Here is an 8,944-nt window from a genome sequence, read left to right on the forward strand (position 1 = left end):
CATCCCTCTTAAAAATAAATTCTGAACCAGACCTTTATACTTTTCAAAGAGTTTCTCTTGCAAAAGTTGGTAAGCATTTATCACGTTGTACTCCTTGTCTACCATCAAATATATTAAAGTATCAACTTGAAATTCCTCACTCTTTAAATTTAAACCCAGTGGCACTCTGAGGCATCTGGGCCAGGTCTGGACAATGCTGCTGTCGAATTTCTCAGAGGATGTGGAAGATTCCTCATGAGCTTGTGCTTCTATCCTTATCTCTGTGGCATGTTGTAATGCTGACCATGAAATACGAAAGGCTGTTCACACTGAAATAATTACAAACTGTAAAAATAATTTCATTTTTGAGAAATTAGAACCTTTTGGTACACGCTCCTCCAGCATATCCTGTGGAACAATTTCATTAACATACTATATTACTTATTCTAGAAGCCATGTCTTCAGGGTGGTTATATCAGACATTGTTCCAGCCTCCACTGCCAGCTCCTCTGTCCCTAGATCTATTCTATTGTAGTACAATACTCATCAATACTATTTATTAATGAGTCTGTGGAAATCAAAGAAAACCACGTCCATTAGACTGTGCTTGTATTCTGTGTTTTCCTATCTCTACAAAGGCTGTTTAGCACTTCAATGCTTCACATTTATGCTTTACTGGTTTGAATTACTTTTTATTTTTTTTAAATTATCATTTCCATTCTTGTAATCTTAGTTTTTGCTTAATAATTTCTGTTTAACAATTTAAAAAAGGTTTAACAATTTGTCAGTGCTTAATTGTGATTGATCATCTGCCTGTTCCTGACCCTGCCATTGCATAACAGTCATTAACGTACAGTATATGGTTTAAGTTTAATGCCCTGATCTTCCTCTCTCCTCATGACTCTGTGATCATCTACATGACTCATGACAATTTAGCCTCATTAAACATCTTACACAATGCATTGATAGGAGTTCACCCCACCCTCCTTGTGGCCTCCTACTTGGCTGGAGGCAGATGTGGAGCACCACATTGATGGGTCAGTATACTCAGGCAGGTATGCCTGGCCAACGTGAGCATATTAAAAAACCTGAACCAGCAATTAGGGTAATTTTACTGTGTTTGGTTCTGCCATATATAACAGGTCTAGTAATATTCATTTTTTGATCAGTATAGGTCTAGAATTATCTGGAGACGAAATGCAGTACTTAATATGTAGTCTCTCACTGAAAGCTGAAGTCATTTTAATACTGAATGTCCCATGGGCAGTCAGTCAGTCAGTCAGTCATTCATTGTCCAACCCGCTATAGCCTAACACAGGGTCACAGGGTTCTGCTGGAGCCAATCAAAGCCAACACAGGGCACAATGCAGGAACAAATCCCTGGGCAGGGCACCAGCCCACTGCAGCCCAAAACTTTGGCTTTTGCCATCACTAACATCAATTCCATCTATTCCAAGTCACTGTTATGTTGGCCAACAAGTCAGGAACAAGCCGTGAATAAGACACTATTCATTGCAGTGCATACTCATAATTCAAAAGAATCAATAAAAGTAAAACCACATACCTTTAAGCCTTAAAACAAGGGTGGAAAGAAGAGTGATGAAAATCAGATTTTTGGCCATGTCCCACAAGCAACCTGGCAGAAAACATTCAAAATTTAGAATATGAAAGGTTTGTGGCAAATGCAAACATTCATAAGCTCTATTAAAAATAGCATGGGTATTCATCAGCTCAAATGTAAGCTATTTCAGGCTGGAAAAGGTCAAAGACTAAATGAACCTTTCCAATTCATCATGTTTTTCTTTGAGAAGGCCTCTGTATTTGAATGAGCAGATTGATAGACTTGTACTTCCACCCCCCAGATCTTGTGACTTCATGTGATAACTTCACATGCGCCCAACCATATCAATGACTGAGGGGACTGGGAGGTGTGCACTTAAAGGGTGACCATTTGATGTGGTAAGACACCAAGCATGATTGTTTTTTCTACATTAGCAGTTTATTCATTTAAGTAGTGACTGGTGAGAATTACAATATCAAAGGGGGGTAACTATTCAGGCCATCAAACTGCTAATACCTAAGTTGTCCCAATGGCATGTACAACCAATTTTTAAAAGCTGTGGTGGTCTTACCTTTAATAATTTGGTTTGGTGTTTTGTTCAAGACAAACACAACTCCTATTAAATGAACCTATAAACCTAAATCTGCTTTTACAATGGCACTATTAATGAATTGACCACCATTTTATGCTTACTTCAGTATTGAAATGGAAATTTTCTATATTTAACTAAATATATTTTTCCATGCCATGGGCCTCATTTAGTCCCACACATTTCAGTAAGCATATGCAACTAAAAAACTTAAGTCAAAATGAAAGGAACATTCATGCGCAAAAAAATGTAGAAAATAATCTGATAAAACGCCCTGCGGTGGGCTGGTGCCCTGCCCAGGGTTTGTTTCCTGCCTTGCACCCTGTGTTGGCTGGGATTGGCTCCAGCAGACCCCCATGACCCTGTAGTTAGGATATAGTGGGTTGGATAATGGATGGATGGATGGATAATCTGATAAAACGCATCCATTCACCCCTTTGATATCCCCCGTTTTTTTTCAGGGATATGTGCTATAGAGCCAGAGTCTATTTTAGGCAACATTAGGATTAGGAACAGAACCATCTCTGGATGGAATGCATATGAATTACTGTTCACACATAACCATATATTCCACAGATCAAAATATTTAAAAATAATCCTTTCGATATATTTAAAAATGCTTATGTTCATCTGTCATTTTTCCATAGGTGCTTTGTTCAATACAGAAGTTTAAACAAGTAGACAGAAACCAACCCTGGGAAAGATGCCATTTCATCAGAGGACATACTCACTCAGAAACACACACACATTCACAGGGTGGGTCTAGTCAGACTCTCAAATGAACCCCGTCTACACCTCCTTAGGCTTTGGTGGGAAAACAATTACAGACAAGGGAAGAACATACAGACTCACATAGACAATGATCAGGTCAGACAGCTAACACAGGTCCCTGGATCTTGAGAGCGATGCACTATTAAGATATTATAATATTATTATTAATATTGTTAATGAGGTCAAATGTTGGTTAGTTAGTGCTGCTTCCTCCCAGATCTGGCTTCCTGGCTTTAAAATCTCACGACTGGTTGTTGTCAGTGTGAAGCGTGCATGTTCCTCCTGTATGTATAGAAATTTTCTTCTTCTAAAGACATGTAGGTTAGGCTGACTGGTGTCTCTAAACCTCCAACCCAGTGTTACTGAAGGTGGCTGTGTTTGTGTGGGCCCTACAATGGGCTTGTAACCCACCCAGGAATTTGTTGCTAGCTTGGATCCAGAACTGCAGGAATAGACACTGACCCCATAAGACTGAAATAGATTTAGTGGAATTAATATATTGCAACAATAATAATAATAATACTAATACATTAAAAGAGTAAGAACAAAAAGCAACATAATAAATTACCTGATGAATTTGGAGAAAAGGCACAACCCTGGCAGAAGTTTCTTTCTCTTCTTTTCGAGACTACAAGCTTCTTTGCCCTGGTAAATTATTCAGAGAGCAACAGTTATATTTAATTTTCCAGACTGCCTTTGCTTTCTTAGAGTCACATTCAGACAAATACACACTCTTGAATTTCTTATTTACAGCGGCCTCCCCTCTTACCTGTGAGCCAACACAAAAGTATGAACGTGTCTCCTGTATCCTCACTTATAAAGCTGTACATTTACATTTATACAGAATATTTTATAGTACCTTTACAAGGAAATTGTCACTTAGAGGTCATGGCTCCCAGGATAATAAAGCACATAACAATCCCTTGTTCAAGGCTGCCACACAAGACTTTATAAGCTACATAGGAGTTTCAATAAGTATATAAAAAAAAAACTTACACTGAATTACTGGTTGTAACTGAGAACAGGGCAAAAGTGGATGAATGACCCAGCATTTCCACAGAGGTTAAGCTGTATAATCCATGAATCATCAAGGAGTTTCCCCACATTCCTTAATTTTATATTTGGCTAAACTACAAAATGCCTTGCTTGCCGCCCCTCTCTATATCATTGGCCTCATTGCATTAATGGCTTATCTAATGAAAATCATGGTGTGAATAGTTAGCATTGTCTTGACTTCTAATAGTTCATCTAATGTATGTTATTTATATGTAGTGTGTGGTGAGAATTATCACTTGTTATGATGTCCTTTGGCAACTTTATTAGAAGGCCATTAACAAATGAAAGAACTTCTGCCACTTCTCTTCTGATAGATACCAAACAGCTAATCTTTAGGGACACCTTGACACCCAGGCAGAGAAAAGTACTGGGGGCCATGATAGCTTCCATCCATGGGGTTATACACCTCAAACTAGGCCAAACCTCGCTGATCGCCCATGACATTGTTACAGAACCAGGGGTATTAGTCAGAGAAGGTCCATACTCCTGGACTCCTGGAGGCAAAGAAAGCAGTGCTGGAGCTGGAAGTACAAAGAATTTTGGATCTCGGTGTCACAGAAACCAGCCATAGTTAATGGTCCAGACATATTGTGTTAGTAGCCAAGCCCAATGGGAGTTGATGCTTCTGCAACAACTTCAGTCAGCTGAACCAGGTCTCCTGGTGCCGATGCCTTCCCCATATTGAGGGTAGACGACCTTCTGGAACTCCTTGGTGGCGCCAGGTATCTGTCCATCCATGATATGACCAAAGACTACTGACAGATCCCACTGATGGACTCAGTTAAAGAAAAGACTGCTTTTAGTATCCCTAGTGACTGCTAGAAATAATGTGTCCTCCCTTTTGGACCTCAGTGATCTTCCAGCACCTGGTGCATAGAGTGCTCTCCGGCCCCACATTGCCTATAGTGCAGGATACATTGATGGCATTGTCATTTATTCTGGCTCCTGGAGGAACATCTGCAGCATGACTTGGCCATCCTACACTCACCAAGTGATACTGGCTTGCGGATCAATACCAAAAAGTGCTATTTCAGGTTGTCCAAAGCTAAGAATTTAAGTTACATGGTTGAGGAAAGCCTCCATGGTCCATGGTTGCAACCATTCCGGACTAGCCTTTGCCATAAACAAAGAGGCAGATACAGGCTTTCCTAGGGCTAGTAGGGTAGTACTACAGGTTTGTACCCCGATTTTCAGAGAGAGCTGCGCCTTTGACAGCCCTCACAAGGAAGAAGGCACCTAACACTGTGGTATAGAACCCTGATGCCAAAGCTGCATTCAGTGACCTGAAAACAGCCCTTATCAGTTCCTGTTCTACGATCACCTAACCTTACTCCAAATTGGTGTTTCTGACATTGTTGTGTTGAGCCAAGATGTCAATGGCACTGAACACCCCATCATGTCCCTAAGCCAGAAACTGTTAGACCAGGAGATGAGGTAGGCAGCGAATGAATGAGAAGCCCTCACCATTGAATGGGCCTTCATTCAGCTCTGATACTACATGTTGTGCCGTGAGTTTACCCTGATAACTTACCACACACCACTCCGGTAATGGTGTGCCCGCAAGGATTTCAGCCCCAGGGTTTTGCCTTCATTCTCTCCTCCACTTATATCTCTGTAGGGGCAAGAGTGCATCTTATAAGTGAGTCTTGCTTTTTAATTAGCTTATTAATTTGGTGGGCCTCTTCTGAAGTGATGCTACCAGACCAGCACTAAATAACACAGAAAAATTACACTGGCCATCACAGGGTTTATAGAATATGTAAAATAAAGGAACATAATATTATAAGAAAAGAGTCTGCTCTGCCCTTTCTTATATAGTTCCTCTGAGTTACAACTCCAGTTGTTGGCTGAAAGACGTCAGTGTTAGTATGTCAGAGACAAGATGTGCAGCATTGTTTATAATGATACTCAGTTTTCCTTTAATTCTCTCCTTTTCTACATCAAGGGGGTCCAAAGTGTGTCACATGACTAAGGCTTCCCTTTTCAATTAGCTTGTTGATTCAATGAGCCTCTCTTGAAGTGATGTTACCAGCCCAGCACACCAAAGCGTAGAAAATCCCACTGGCCATCACAGAGTTTTAGAAGATCTGAATGATGTTACTCCCCACATTATAGGAATGCAGTCTCCTAAGGAAGAAGAGCCTGATCTGATCTTTCTTATATAGGTCCTCTGTGTTCTGAGACCAGTCCAACCTGTCATTGATTTGGACCCCCAAGTACTTGTCGGAGTGAACCACCTCTACATGAGTATTGACCAGAAAATTACACTCTTTGCTGCAGCATAAAAGTGCACACTGCTGACACTAGCACAAGGGCAATTAAGATGCCATTAATCTATGTAAACTTGTGTCTTTGCTTTATGAAGAATAAAGAACTACTAAAGAACATTTATTTTAGGTAGAATGCTCAGTAGGGGGAAGGTGGTCTTTTGGCTTGGAATCCCTACAGATTTTGTTTTTTTTTCTCAAGCTTAACTGGAGTTTTTTTTTTTTTTCTATTCATTCTGGCCACCGACTCTAAACTGTAATTTAGAGACTCTAAATACATATGTATTTAGAGACTTCTGTATTTAACTACTCTATTTCTCTTAATTATATAATTGTCTTATATAAGTATGCATATTTTTTCTTATCTAATTTTATGTAATCACTTCTTTGACATCTTGTAAAGCACTTTGAGCTACATTGTTTGTATGAAAATGTGTTATAGAAATAAATGTTACGAGAACAGAAAACTCACAGAAGCCAAATTTTCAAATAATGTATCATCAGCCTTATATTTGCACACAGGTTTCACACAATATTGTGTTTTTAAATTTTATATTCATTCTATTTATTGTACTTTTAGAGCTGATTTTTTACCTTCATTAGAGTGTTTTGGCCTCTTGCAATTGGTTACATTTCCTACTCACACTCAAGGTTATATTTAAAATTTAGTTTATGCTGCAGAGCAGAATTCTACAACTATAACTTCTATTTGTTAAGATTTGGAGTCAGGACCGTCTCAAAAATGGAGTAAGGCCTCCAAATAAACACTAGAACAGGCTAGGACCTTCACTGGCCAGCCCAGAATATCCTCAGCCTAACCCAGCCAGCTTCAGCCTAGCAGGCCCCAAAATGGGAAAACTGGCTTTTAAAGTTCAAAATATATTAAGTTTAAAACCTCTCAATGTGCAATCCACTAAGTTCCAAAAACAGCCCATAACCAGAATCCAGAAGCCAGGGCCATGGTGGCCCTGCCTCTTGGGATATCACAGACACAAAACACAATGAACAGAAGAGAACTACATAACCCATAGAAACACAATATTTTTCAATGAAATTATCAAAGCATAATTAAAGAAACAATTTCATATTAAAAAAACAAAAAATAGAAATAATGAAACATGGAAACATACTAAATATCAACAAAAAATATTAAATATATAAAAAATTAACTTGACCCAAAAGACCTGGCTGAATCATAACAGTATTGATTTAGAAGTTTCTGATCACAAGGCCATTCTCTTCAATGTTCACCTCTCTCTCTGCTTTGGCTAAAAACAAGCTCACTGTTTTGTTTAGAAACATTAAATCCTTAAGATGTTAGGGTTAAAATTTCTGGGGCTGCTGTACTCTTTCAATCTCTGATCTAGTTATAAACTACAGTGCTTTATTATCTTCCACCCTGGACACTCCAGCTCTTGTTAAATCACATATTGCTAATTTTGGTTATTCATTTCCTTGGTGTAATGAATTAGAGGGTTCCTAAGAACACAATTCCCAATATTGACTCAAAATACCTACTTATCTTCAATCCCTGGCTAGTAATGAGAGGACAAATGTAACGTGGATTAAATAAAAATATTTATTACACAAAAATGCCCTTTAAACAGTGAAGCTCCAAAGAGATACAAAAAGCAGAGCAGGGGTTGCCTGAAAAGCTAAAGGCAGATCAAGACAAAAAAAATTCCCAATACAAGGATCCAAGAAACAGTAGAAAAATCCAGAAAATCAAACTATAATCAATAAGAGCAATAAACACAGGAGAACTCACCAACCACCTAGTGCATTCAATGAACCACAAGGGACTGTGGGTTTTTCTCATATATACAGGGCTGATGGTAGTCCCTTGATGGTGATGGTCAGGTGGCTCCACCTATAAGAGGACCATCCCCAAAGCACATTATATACAGAAAATGCATTTTGACATAAAGAAACTAAATGAACAACAATGCTAAGTTAAAAATGAACTAAGCAGAAATAAAAGGATAATTTGAACCCCAACTTAGGAGGGAATACTGGCTGAAACATAACACATGGCATAATCATATGCTCTGCTCCATGAAGATGCAGGAATGCTAACTTGAGCATCTTTGTAAAAAAAAACTGAACTGGAGTTATTGTATATTGTGAGGCACTCAGAGCACAACACCAAGCCTACAGAGAAGCACTCATCTCTGCAAAAAACACAATACTTCAAAATGAATTGCACCTCAAAATTTTGATTCTTCTTATTTAATAAAGTTACACAAACACATGATAACTCTGTCACTTTCTCCAGTCCTGAACTGTGTTCAAAATGTTTACACTTCCTTATGGACAGGCATGTGGATCTTAATTTTCAATTAAATAAGGCAAACAGTGGCAATGTTATCACACCGGAAGTTCAGAAATCATTCTCTCAAACGTCCTGTCTGTTAATAAGCAAATTACTTGTTTCTGTATTTTTTATCCTGTTGATTCAACTGACATTATCAAAGTGATTAATAATTACAAACCATCTTCATCTCCTAAGGACCCTATGCCTATATCACTTATAAAACAATGACTACCTGTATTTTGTAATAAAGAGTTGTTTTTCCCAAGTTCCATCTTACCTTGCTGATCTTCCCCACCTGTATCTTTTTGCCTGCCAACTCTGATCATCTGAACTTTGTCCACTACGTACCATTCCTAAGACTAGGAAGAGTACTGTGGGTGATAGAATCTTCTGGATCTCAGCTCCAT

This window comes from Polypterus senegalus, chromosome 6, assembly GCF_016835505.1.
Source record: "Polypterus senegalus isolate Bchr_013 chromosome 6, ASM1683550v1, whole genome shotgun sequence".
Classification (NCBI taxonomy): Eukaryota; Metazoa; Chordata; class Cladistia; order Polypteriformes; family Polypteridae; genus Polypterus; species Polypterus senegalus.